We start from the raw sequence: 13,859 nt of genomic DNA, 5'->3' as shown, positions 1-13,859 counted from the left end.
GCCAGGACAGCATCAGTTATGCTGACAGCCTTACAGGGGTAGGGGCAGGGGCAGGGGCAGGGCTGGAGAAGGTGTGGTTTGAGCCCAGCACGTGCCACAGAGAAAGGGACCTGGGCTGGACGGGGACGGTGGCCCTAAGAAGTGATCTCACACTTGCTCATAGGGACTCCGTTGGGCACAGTGGACATGCTGGTGCCCAGGATCACGTTCTACTGCTTTGGGGTCCGACTACTCAAACTTCTGCGTGACCTCACAGGCTGGCCTGAGTGGGAGCTCACTGTGTCAGGAGCCTCAGGAGGGATTCTATCTCAGGGATCAGGAGGGCCCCCCAGGAGGCTGTGGTGGCAGATTCTGCAGAGGAGCAAGGGCTCATCTCCAACTACCATGGGGAGAGTAAGCCAGGCAGGCAGCTTCCAGGTGCTGCGTCCAGCGCAGCTTGGGACCATGTCTGAGGACAGGCGATGCAAGACTTAAGAAACAAAGAGACAAAGTAAAAAGCAAAGATGGGACCAGGGGCCTCAAGATTTCATGGATCTAGAGTGCTGAAAGCCTGGTCAACACCGTATTTATTAGGAGTATACAGCTCAGAAAAAAATGCAATCAAAGAGGTGGGGCTTTAGATATTCCGTGTGATAAGCACTGAATTCTGCTTGCTGATTAATTTCAGGCCTACCCCTTCCAGGAACAATCACCCTCCTCGGGGTATGCAAAATTTCTAAGTCTATCCTGTTATTGCCTCCAGGACATCTCGAGATAGCAAGTATTTCCCCTGGGTTAAACCACATGCTTTCATGCCAGGACAAAGTTCTGTTAATGGATGATCTGGCTTTCCAGGACCATCCGTTGTTTACCCTAAGGAAATATCTGCCCTCCTTCGTGCCCTTATGGTCAGTCTCAGGATTGCCCCTCACAGATTTTCTTTAGCATAATACGTGTTATAGGTCATCTACTGCGTAAAACATTAAAACAAAGCACGCACGTGCATTTTAAGCAAGTAAGTGTGAGTATAATATTTTAAGCTCATGGAAATTTAGGTGCGGCTTGTTTTCCAGCAGCTTGTTTCCCAGCATCCATGCATGGATGGGGTGGTGTTATCAGCACACCTGAGAAAATGACTTTTCAGGGCTCCCAGGCATTATGTAAAAATGACATTTCTACCTTGAGGGTTTTCAAGCAGCGGGAAGTGCTCCAGGCTCACTCTGTGCTGTGCCTGTGCTCCAGCAGCCCATGGACTGACCACAGCGCCATCCCCTTCCCCGGGTGGGTCCTGGCCTTGGGGCAAGGGGAATGGGACCCTGACCCTGGCAACCGGGGCTGTGGTTAGTCTGTTTGTCAGTCAGTGCACTGCCACCCGCCCCACAGGGCTGTTCGCAATGATAATGCAGGTCAACCCTCCAGGCAGATTCTGATATTGGGGCCGCATCTACACGCAGGTCCAGCGCTGTGTCTGCCTCTGGACCATCTCAGTGTGGAGTCGTTATGTCCTTGTTTACACTCCACAGCCCTCACATTGTCACCTGGGGTCCCAGGAATCACCTGGGCAAACAGAGGGGTCTCTCAGCAGAAATGGGAATTCCCTGTGGGGTCAAGTTGTTGATATGACAAATGAATTTTTTTTAATTGTGGAAAAATATATGTAACATAAAAGTCACCGTTTATCATTAAAGTAGACAACTCAGTGGCATTTATTACAGTCACAATGTTGGGCAAGCACCACTTCTGTGTGGTCCAAAACATTCTCAGCCCATGAAAAGAGGCCCCACCCTGCTCCCCCAGCCCCAGCCACCACTAACCCATTTCCTGTCTCTGTGGGTTCGCCCATTCTGAATGTTTTCTAAAAATAGAATCGTACAGTTTGTGGCTGTTCTGGGCTGGGTGTTTGTGGCCCCCGCAAGATTCCCATGCCAAAGTCCTGACACCTAAGGTAGTTGGACATGGGACTTGAGGACGTGACGAGTTTATGAGGGTGGAGTCCCATGAATGAGATTAGTGTCCTTATACAAGAGACCCCAGAGACGTCCTTCACCCCTTCCTCCATGTGAAGACACAGAGAGAAGATGCCGCCTGCAACCAGGAAGAGAGCCTCAGCAGAGCCTGACCGTCCTGACACCCTGACCGCAGAGTGCTGGCCTCCAGAACTGTAGGAAAGACATTTCTGTCATTCAGTCTGGTATTTTGTCATGGCAGCCCACACGGACTAAGCCAGGGCCCTTCTGTGTCTGGCTTCTCTCATTGTGCACCGTGTTTCCAAGGTTCACCTACCGTGTAGCCTGCGTCAGTGCTTTATTCCCTTTTAAGCCTAATATTCCATTGTGTGGATGGACCCCCTTCTGTTTTCCTTTCTCTTGGGGGTTCTACATAGGAGTGGAATTTCTGGGTCATATACTGACTCCTTGTTTGACATTTTGAGGAACTGCCAGGCTGTTTTCCAAAACGGCGGCACCGTTTCACATTTCCACCAGCAGTGTTGGAAGGTTCCAGGTTCTCCCCTTGTTGTCTGTCTTTCTGATTCTGTGAATGCTGTCATGGCGGCTCTGTCAGCCCATCAGACCCTCACCCCTTTTACATCAAGTATTTTGTAACATTCCGCTCACTTTCTAAAATCAAATGCAGAAATAATATAATCTCTCTATGCATATAATTTAAATATAATTATATGTGTGTGTGTTTATGTACACAGTTATATTTACAATAGTGCAGAGAAGTAAAGTAAATGTTTTAATACATAATTTAATAGGTGAGTGCTTGGCTTCAACTACACTAAGTAATCAGATACTTGCTTCAATTTTTCTTCAATTTAGATTTAAGAAAAGAGAGATGACATTCAACTTGATTCAATCTTTTATATTTAATATTTTAAAATGAGTGTAAACAGACATCTTTGTGTATAATTTGAGTTACTGTGGTGGCAGCAATGCCAGTGCATTTACTGAAAATTCAGAAACTCTGAGACACTGTACCAGGAGATGCAGTTTTCCAAGATGTTGGCGAATTCTTGGTAATGTTCTAAATGACAATGAGAAGGAGTTTCTCTAGAGTCACGTTGTCGTTTTATAATCATGCAAAATGTAGTGTATCTTAAAGCCATACAGAAATAAATTGTAATGTAATAACTTGTAAATAACTTGTAATGTGAAGTAGAACAGAATCAAATTCTCAGCTTAGAAAGTTACAGATAGGTCCTTCGCATGGGCAGGCACAGGGAAGCCCTTCCCGCAGGCTGCCTGGCAGCTCAGGGCACCTCCACGATATACTCGAGAACACTGATCTTTGTGTTCACCACAGATGCACAGTTCCATATGCTCCTGGGAGAACTGAGCCGAGACCAGAGGTTCCCAAGCCAGGACGTGTGCCCCTCATCCAGGGAGCAGGAGAGTGCATGGTTTGGAAGGAGTCACTTTCTGAAAAACTGTTTCCCCGGTTATAATCCTCAGACTGGTTTGAATGAAGTTTTCCATATCGTTCTTCTATTGAACATTGATTAATTTTTTTGTCAACAGTATATCCTTCATCATGATGGGGGTACACATACTTCAAAACATACCAAATTGTACGCTTTACATGTGTGTATTTGCCCTATGTCAATTACACCTCGATAAAGCTGTTAAAGTAACTCAGAGTTCTAGGTAGTAATGCATCATTGCATGTTCAGTGGCTTAATGAGAAGCAGCGTTTTCATCTCGTTTTTTGTGACTTAAATAGGAACTGTGTTCACCTGGGCTCCATCTCATTCTGATCTCGATGGGGCTGCTTTTAGGGATGCGTCCTATAGTTTGTCTCTTGCTGGGTTTGTGTGCCTCCTCTCAGCACAAACACACACATTTTTCTTGCAGTGAACATTGAAATGAGTTTTGGCTACAAGAGAATCTGCCCAGGCTGGTGGGCCAGTCAGGGAGGAATGGACACACCAATTATCTTCCACAAGCAAAATAAGCTAAATACATAGATTTGAAGGAACTGCACTTCAAGAACATCCTACAGTAAGAGCCCTTTATGAAAATAAAGTACCACATGGGGAAAGGTGGAATGAGATGGACAGCGTTCCAAAGCACAGAGGATTTTCAGGGCAGTGAAAATACTCTGTATGATACTATAATGGTGGATATATGACATTATGCATTTGTCTAAATTTATATGTATTAACTTAATTTACATACACATGCATATAAAATAACCCAATAATCAATAGCCATACATATATCCCAATAATACATAGCCCAGCAGAAAATTGGGCCAAGTCATGAACACTGTTTCACATGAGAGCAAACTGAATGGGACGATTGACAGGGGTGAGATGGTTGGGGGTGGAAATTAAGATGACGTGAGAAATTGTTCTGCGCCCTCTACAGCAAGACTAAAACACTGGACAGTAGACCACATGTGGGCTCTAGATCCACAAGATACTTTGCATTTTGCTGATGGGAGTTCAGAATGGTGCAACCCTTCAGGAAACTGTTTGGCGTGAACTCCTGGTCAATCTTCCCTGATACAAATCCAAGAGTATGGTGTGTTCACTGGAGTGTTTGCAGCAACCCCATCCAGAGCAGCATAGATGTGGAAACACTTCCAAAGACACCCAGCAGGAGAGTGGAGGAGGGAATGAGGCTGCACGGGGTTCCCGTCATGAGGGGTCACCCAGCAATCAGAGTGAACGAGCTGCAGACACCTCCCAACATGGGCGAAGCTTAGAAATACACCATTAAGGGGAAAAGTAAGTCCCCAAAGATTACATACAGCGTAAAACTTTAAAAAAAGTTATACAAATTAAAAGGTAAAATGTACACTCTTTTAGGAATTGTAGTGGATTTAATGGTGACCCTGAGACAGACACGCCCACCTCCTAATTCCTGGAAGCTGTGAAAGGGACCTTATTTGGAAATAGTGTCTTCGCAGAGGTCATTGAGTGAAGGGTCTGAGAAAAGATCATCCTGGATTACCTGGGTGGCCCTACACCAATGACAGTGTCCTTATAAGAGACACACAGGGGAAGGGACACGAAGAGAAGCCATGAGACGGTGGAGCAGAGATGGGGGTGATAAGTCTACAAAGTGAGGAACATCAGGGGTCTCCAGGAAGCACCAGAAGCTGGGACAGAGCCCTGGATGGATTCTCCCCTTAAGTGTCTGGAAGAACTGTCCCTGCCCACATGTTGATTTTGAACTTCTGGCTTCCACAAATTAAGAGAATAAATTGCTACTGTTTTAAGGCACCCAGATTGCAGTAACTTGTTACAGCAACCATAGGAAACTAGTCTGGCCATACTCCACATGGTACCTAATTCCATCAGAAGGAAAAACAGGGATGGATGCACACACAAGTGGTTGCCTGGATTAGATGGGGGTGGGGAACCACATAGCTTTGTTATGGGTGGTGGGTTCACAGGTGCTTATTAAACTCTAATAAGCAAATAAATATGTGAAAGAGTGCTCAGAAGGGCTAAGACCAAGTCATGATCTGGTTGAATGACTATCTGATTCTGTCCACTGTGGTCCATCAGAAAAAAGCCAAGAGGTTAGCCATGGATTTTACAGAGATTTAAATGGATGATATTGAGCATAAAGTCATTACGGGATGTAGAATCCATCAGATTACTTTTAAAGGGAGAGTTTGGTTCAAAATGTCCATATGCACTTGGCAGGTACTGGACCTGAGGTAGAGAGGACACTGTGACCACAAGTGTGCAAGCATCAGGAGTACACAAACCAGAGGACAGGGTGTGGGGAGCGGGTGGTGTCATGGGACAGTGGTCAGGGAATGTCTGTCCTTGCCCTCAGCCAGCTCTCAGGAGGGGCCCCGGGGAGGGCCATCTACTCACTCAGGCTGAGGGTGGCCAAAGTCCAGAGGCCTGGAGGGAGGGGAGAAGCTGGACCAGTGTGGTTGAAAAACTTGTTCTGATTGATCCATGGGGACAGGAAGTCCAGTTAGTCGTTGATGAGGCAACAGGACCTGGAAGGTCTATCCCACCTTGCCCTGGCAAACGTGGGTCTTCTCTGAGTCATAGGAGGTCTAGTGAACTAGCCTAGCAGGCTGCCAAAACCAATGACCACAAACCACGTGGCTTAAACACCAGAAGTGTATTTATTTTCTCAGTTCTGGGGCCATTTGATTCCCCTCATATGAGGCCCCTAAAGCAGTCAGATCCAGAGACAGAAAGTAGGATGGTGAGTGCCAGGAGCTAAGGGAGGGGGGATGGGAAGTTCGTATTTAATGGGGACAGTTTCAGTTTTGCAAGAAGAAAAAGTTCTAGAGATGGATGGCGGTCATGGTTGTACAACAGTGTGAATTAATTCATGACCCTGATATGTGCACTTAAAAATGGTCAAGATGGTAAATTTTATGTTACCTGTATTTGACCATGTTTTTAAAAACTTTTTAAAAAACAACAGGACACACTCCATGAATGCAACAAGATGCACAATTTCACTAATAACTCAGGAAATTAAGACCACAAGAAAAATCTATGCATACACGTACCCGACTGGCAAACATTACAGACACAGCATCACATATCAGCAGGATGTGGAGCAATGGAAAGTCTGGCACTCTGGACTCAGATAGTGAAGTCCGTGCACACACGGACCCATGGTGCTGCTCCCAGTTAAACACAGACCCATGAGCACTGTACTGTGACACATGGACAGGGATTCCACCGCCAAACCTGAAACCAGCCTGAAGGCCGTCACAAGCAGATGCAGAAATGAACCATGCAGGCTCATACAAAGGACTATTCCACAACACCTGAGTACTTTTTAATTTAAAGTTATTAAAAACTATAAAAATTATTTTTTAAAAAAACCATATCCACAAGATGAAAGGCTCTCATGGACACAATGTTGAGCCACCAAGAGGGACAAAGCAGAAGGCACGGTGAACCTGGGTACGGAGTTTGGGACCAGGCAAAGCTGAGCTGGGTTATTTACCCATGCACACCTGGGGGTGAAGTGTGAGGACAAGATGACTGTCACAAAATCGGGAGAACAGCTCTCCCAATGGGGGAGGGGTTTGTGATGAGGGAAGGGCACCCCTGGGTGCCCACTCCTCATGTTCTGTTTCTTAATCTTTATGATTACTCTTCACATGTATACAATGTAATTTTTAATATGTAATTAATCTTTTTTTAATTAAAAAAGGGGCCCCCCCAACAAAGTACAGGGAGGCCTGCTTCTCCCAGGGAAGAACAGGAGGGCAGTTTCTACCAGTGAAATTTCGATGCTGTGGCTGCTTCAACCATTAAGTCTGACAGCAGCTTCTGTGAGCAGGACACTGGGGCCCGACACTCAGGAGGCTCTGGGTCTTCCGTCCTGGGTCATCGCCTCCATGGAGCCTGCCTCACCTGGTCAGACTTCTCAGTCATTCTGTGCATGCTGGTTGCTGTGACACAACTTGGCCATCACCACTTCTGGGAGGGAAGAAACATGCAGAAGAAAGAAGCGGGGTTCGAGCTTACCCACTTCCTCCAACGGGGGTGATGCCAGCATCCCTAAGAGAGGATGGCAAGGCTATGGGATCCAGTCTCACTGGCTGAAGTCTAACCATGATGTGTCTGATGCCATGGCGAGAATTTTGTGAGGCGCCCTCGGAGCACCTGGTGGACACACCAGAGCTTTCAGACAAGTGTGTCCTGCCTAACCCCACACCTCTGGGGTCAGATTGTGGAGGTGGAACTGGAAGCCTCCAGTTTTTCACTTTTGATAACACCCTTATAGAAATTTAATTCACATAACCACACAATTAATTCACCCATTTTAAGTCTAAAGCTCAGTGGTGTATTGTGTATTCACAACATGCTGCAACCATCAGCACAAACTATTTTAGAACATTTCCTTTGTCTTCCACAAATCCCTGCCCTACGAGGTCACCCCTCATTTCCACAGCCCCCAGCAGCACTAATCCACTTTCTGTCTCTATGGATTTGCCTGTTTCATGGAAATGGAATCACACTCTAATTGTACTTCTGTGTCTGGCTTCTCTCTTCCGTGATTATCTTGTTTTTGAGGTTTATCCACATTGTAGCCTGTGTCAATGCTTCACTCATCTTCATGGCTGAGGAATATTTTTTTCTGCTTTTAACTCAATAATTAATTGTGACTCCTTGCCCCCACTGCACGGGGCTGGTGAGAAGTTCATCTCTTGTCACTCTTGGGGTGTATAACTGCACTTACAACCAACACCCAGAGGTCCTGTGCAGAGGCAGAAAGTCCAGCCCCACACGACGCACAGACACCCCATGTGACCAGAGCCCAGGAGGAAGGGCAAGACGGGCCTGCGTGTTCCGAGGACCAGCGCCCTATGGTCTCATGTAAAACCAGCTCTCCGGTCAGCATCCTGCAAGCTGTCCCACAGGGCGCCCTGTTGGGAACACAAACCCGTCTGGGACCACAGCACTGCCTTCATTCCAGACCTACCCATAGCAACTGTCTATTTGGGAAGTGCTGAGGCTCCAGGGGAGGGTCCTTCCTGCCTCTCCCAGCTTCTGGGGGCCCTGGGCGTCCCTGGACTTATGGATGCACCCCTCTCATCTCTGCCTCCATCTTCACATAGCTCCTCTTCTGTGTCTGTCTCCCCTCATCATACAAGTACACAGTCACACAGGATTGGGGCCACCCTAATGCCCTTGCCTCACCTACTTACATGACCAGGCCCTACTTTCAAATAAGGTCATGTCCTGAGGCTCTGGGATCAGGACATGGACAACTCTTTCCCTGCGGGGTACACGATCCCCCTTCACTCTGAGGTAATAGATCCTATAGGACTGGCGTCCTTATAAGAAGAGGAGATCAGGACACAGAGACACCAAGCACATACCCAGGATCATGAAGGCGACCAAGACCCTCCCTGACCATGTTGCACCCAGACTCCATCCTTGACTCCACCTTGGCCTCGACATTGGCCGCATCCTGGCTGGGCCTTCATAACGTGCTCTCAGCAAGTGTCCTGCTGAGTCAGTAGAGAAACAAGGGCACCAGAACACATCACCACAGAATGTATCTCCTTGGCATGTGGATTATTTGACATAATGGCCACTGAGAATCAGCAGGTGCAGCTCTAGAACAAGGCATAAGCTTTGCTCCTGCAAAGGAAAATTACATTTACAGAGGAAATGCCCAGTGAACAAATCCCACTAAACACCCCTGTTCACCATGGTTTCCTGGCTGCCTTCCCCTAACTTAACTCCCCCCAAAAGAAGCCCAAACCCCTTTCCTTTGTACAGCCCAAAACGGGTGACAAGCCTGAATTCTATTCACCTTGGGGTGATCATTGCTGGGTGCCCCCATTTGTACGTGCAACATCGTGAATGTTTGGGTTGTTTGTTTTTTTGATATTGAGTTGTATGAGCTGTTTGTATGTTTTGGAAATTAAGCCCTTGTCAATCAGATCATTTGCAAATATTTTCTCCTAATCTTTTCACCTTGTTTATGGTTTCCTTTGCTGTGCAAAAGCTTTTAAGTTTAATTAGGTCCCATTTATCTATTTTTTTCTTTTACTTCTTTTGCCTTGGGAGACTAATCTAAGAAAAACAGTTATGATTTGCCTATGTTCTCTTCTAGGAGGTTTGTGGTGTCTTGTCTTATGTTTAAGTCTTTAAGCCATTTTGAGTTTATTTTTGTGTATGGTGTGAGGGAGTGTCCTAACCTCATTGATCTACATGTGATTGTCCAACTTTCCAAACACCTCTTGCTGAAGAGACTTTCTTTTCTCTATTGTATATGCTTGCCTTCTTTGTTGAAGATTAATTGACTGTAGGTATAAGGGTTTATTTCTGGGCTCTCTGTTCTTTTCTGCTGATCCATATATATGTTTTTCTGCCAATACCATGCTGTTTTGATTACTGTAGCTTTGCAGTATTGTCTGAAGTCTTGGAGGTTTATGCCTCCACCTTTGTTCTTTTTCTTTAGTATTCCTTTAGCAATTTTGGGTCTTTTGTGATTCTATATAAATTTTGGGATTATTTTTTCTAGTTCTGTGGAAAATGTCCTGGGTAATTTAATAGGGATCACATTAATTCTATAGATTGCTTTGGGTAGTATGGCCATTTTAACAATATTAATTCTTCCAATACAAGATCCTGGGATATCTTCCTGTTTCCTTGAATTATCTTTGGTTTCCTTTATCAATGTTTTATACTTCTCAGCATATAAGTCTTTCACCTCCTTGGTTAGGTTTATTCCTAGATTTTTTTTTTAATTCAATTTTAAATGGGACTTCTTAACTTTCTTTTTCAGGTATTTCATTGTTAGTGTAAAGAAACGCAACAGATTTCTATATGTTAATTTTGTATCCTGTTACCTTGCTGAATTCATTTATCAGTTCTAATAGTTTTTGTGTGGAGTCTTTAGGGTTTCTATATAGACTATTAGGTCATCTGCGTTTAGTGACAATGTTGCCTCTTCCCTTCCAATTTGGATTCCTTTTATTTCTTTATTTCTCCTCTGATTGCTATGACTAGAACTTCCAGTATCATATTGACTAGAAGCGGTGAGAGTGGGCATCCTTGTCTTGTTCCAGAATTCAGCAGGAAAACTTTCAGCTTCTCACCACTGGGTATTACGTTGGCTGTGGGTTTGTCACAAATAGCTTTTACAAGACATGTTCCCTCTATACCCACTTTGGCAAGAGTTTTATCATGAATGAATGTTGAATTTTATCAAATGCTTTTTATGCATCTATTGAGATGAGCATGTGGCTTTTGTCTTTTCTTTTGTTGATGTGGTGTGTCATACTGATGGATTTGTGTCTATTGAACCTTCCTTATGATCCAACTTGATCATAGTGTCTGATCATTTTTACATGTTGTTGAATTCAGCTTGCTAATATTTTGTTGAGGATTTTGCATCTGTATTTATCAAAGATATTGGCCTATAATTTTCTTTTTTGGTAGTGTCTTTGTCTGCTTTTGGTATCAGGGTGATGATGGCTCCATAAAATAAGTCTGGGAGTATTCCCTCCTCTCCAATCCTTTGGAAGAGTTTGAGAAGGGTCAGTATGAGTTCTTCTTTATATGTTTGGTAGAATTCCCCAGTAAAGCTATTTGGTCCTAGACTTTTGTTTGAAGAGTGTTTTTTTTCTATTACAAACTCTATTTCATGTTGAGTGATTGGTCTGTTCAAATGATCTGTTCCTTCTTGATTCAGTTTTGGCAGGTTGTGTGTTTCTAGAAATGTTTCCGTTTCTTCTATATTGTCCATTTTGTTGGCATATAACTGTTTATAATGTTTTCTTATGTCTTTTTAAAAAATTTCTGTGGTATCAGTTGTAATTTCTCCTCTTTCACCTCTTATTTTGCTTATTTGAATCCTCTCTCTTTCTTCTTGATGAACCTGGTCAGAATTTTGTTGATTTTGTTTATTCTTTCAAAAAAACAGCTCTTGGTTTTATGGATTTTTTTCTATTTTTTAAAATCTCTATTTATTTTCTCTCTGATCTTTATTATTTCCTTTCTTCTGCTGACTTCAGGTTCTGTTTGTTTCAAAGAGAATTTTTAAACCTAATCAGAGGTTTGGAATCTGTTGGATGGAAAATTTATTAATATTTTCCAAGAGTCTCCAAAACAATGTCCTCACTGTGCCTGATGCCTTTCAGCTCCCAACCAAGTGTCTGCAGGGTTTTATCACTGCCTGCTCCCTGGGGTGAGTCATGTCCTGAGGGTGTCTGTCTGTCTGTCTCAGCCTCATACACACACACACACACACACACACACACACACACACACATACACACACACACAAGTACACAGATGCAGAACCAGAATAGGAATTCACATATCCATTCCCCACTCCAGGCTCACGGTCCTGGGCCAGAGGTCTTCAGCTTTGGACCAGAACGCATTCTGCAGGGTTGGATGCCTCCACCTGACATCTCACCAACAATACCTGTGTTTCTAACACAGAGCCCAAGGACTGAGTAAGGGCGAGGGAACAGAGAAGGAACAAGCTTTGGGGAGAAATGGTGAGAACCCTGTGATGTGTAGTTTCACCTGGCCCTGTGATCCTGGAAAACACCAAAGATGAAAGGAATCCCCCACCTCTGTGTTCCAGAAAATTACTTTATTATGGGATGAAATGTGTCACTGCAAAAGTAGTTGGGAGTCCAAACTCCCAGACCTCAGAATGTGATGACATTTGCAAATGGGGTCTGTATGAGGTAACCAAGCTAAAGCCAGGTCATTAAGGCGAACCCTAATCCAACAGGACTGGTGTCCCTATAAAAAGGAAAAATCAGACACAGAGAGACACACACACAAGAACACTGGGTAAAGAATGGAGTGAAACTGCCATAAGCTAAGGGACTTCCAGAAGCTCCAGGAAAGAGGTCTGGAAGAGTTCCTTCCGAATGGGACCAGAACTTGCCAACCTAAAACATGCCACTTTGGCATAAGAATTATTTTGAGCTGAAGGCAATTGAATCAATAAATGCACGAAGAGTTGTCTGCCCTCCCTTATCTGCCTGAAAGTAGGTATAAATATCCCCTTGTGAAGGTGGCACAAACACCTCCCTCTTTCCTGTGTCAGATCGAGGAGAGTGACTTTATCACAGAGATTGAGAACTGGCCTCAAGACAAGGCTGCATAAACAGACCCTATAAAATAACATTTAGCTTCCATCAGTTCCCCATATATTCCTAGTCATGTCCCCACAACTGACCTTTCCCTGAAACCCAAACCCTCTTTCCTTGGCTAAATGGGTACGTCAACCCCTGAGTCTAATCACTTCTTTGAGTTTCACTTCATTCTGTGAAGCCATGTGCATGTAAATCTTAATTAAAAATTGTGTTCCTTTTTTCCTTTTAACCTATCTTTTGTTAGTTTAATTCACAGCCCTAATAACTGAACCTAAGAGAGTAGAAGGAAAGTTTCTCCTCTCTGATGCTTCTGTAGAGTGTTCAGAGGAAATAAATCTCTGCTGACACCTTGATCTTGGACTTCTGGGTTATTTGTTCTTTTGTGTCTGGCGCATAATGCCCTCAAGGCTCATCCATGCTGTATGTAGCCCGTGTCAGAATTTCCTTCTTTTTCAGGCCGAATGACATTACACCGTATGGATGGACCATGTTTCGCTTCGCCATTCATCCGTCAATGGACACATGTAATAGTTATGTTGATTTCTCATGTCTTACGATATTTATGGAATTACTTCAGAAAATCCTATGAATCAAGTCATTTGCCATTAACTTTTCTCTTAAACTTTTTATTTTGAAAAAAACCAAAACTAAGAAAAAGGGAACAACATATATGAGCTTCACTTGTGTCCAGGAATTAATATTTTATGGTATTCACTATCTTCCCTGTATGTGTGCTATGTGTGTGCGTGTGCCTGTGTGCACACATGTGCTGTGCCTGTGCGTGAGAAACCACATGGAATGAAATGAATGTAGACATAAACTTTACAACTGACACCAAAAGTCACTCAGAATTGTCCATAGACACATTTAAATTGCAAAACTATAAACATAGAAGAAAACAGAAAAAAAAATTCATGACTTTGGATCTGATGACGAGTTTTAACACAAAACACCAAAAGCCTATCTACGAAAAGTGTGGTAGATGTTCCGGATGACTCCATCAGGTCAAAAGGTCAGATTCCATTTAGGCTGAGGCGTGATAAGTCACACTTCCCAAATGGTCTCTCAGCTCCATTTAAAAAAACTCCCTTAGCAGTACCAACTCCATTTTGATTTTCCTTCACAACTGAAAGAATCCAGTTAGAAGAGGCTATATACACTGTATGACCCCATTTATTTGACATTCTGGAAAAGGCAAAACGACAGAGATGGTAAACAGATCACGGGGTAGGGTTTTTGAAGTATACCATGTATTACTTTAGGATGAACACCTGCCATTATGCATTTGTCTAAACCCATGG

The 13,859-nt window shown here is 44.0% G+C and overlaps 1 long non-coding RNA gene across 2 annotated transcripts in view; it reads left to right on the top strand.

The window, feature by feature from the left end:
• The window catches only part of LOC105070495 (uncharacterized), a 180,782-nt gene extending 177,163 nt beyond the window's left edge, over window positions 1–3,619 (top strand). The window contains exon 6 of one of the 2 annotated variants that reach the window (XR_835420.3): window positions 3,286–3,619. This is a non-coding gene — a long non-coding RNA (uncharacterized LOC105070495). Of the gene's footprint in view, window positions 1–2,044 lie in introns of both variants that reach the window. The other variant, XR_006725522.2, reaches the window with a different exon arrangement.
• The last annotated feature ends 10,240 nt before the right edge of the window (window positions 3,620–13,859 follow it).

This window comes from Camelus bactrianus, chromosome 21 (genome assembly GCF_048773025.1).
Source record: "Camelus bactrianus isolate YW-2024 breed Bactrian camel chromosome 21, ASM4877302v1, whole genome shotgun sequence".
NCBI classification, from domain to species: Eukaryota; Metazoa; Chordata; class Mammalia; order Artiodactyla; family Camelidae; genus Camelus; species Camelus bactrianus.
The sequence above is the reverse complement of the archived record's forward strand: the minus strand, read 5'-3'. Positions and strand labels throughout refer to the sequence as shown.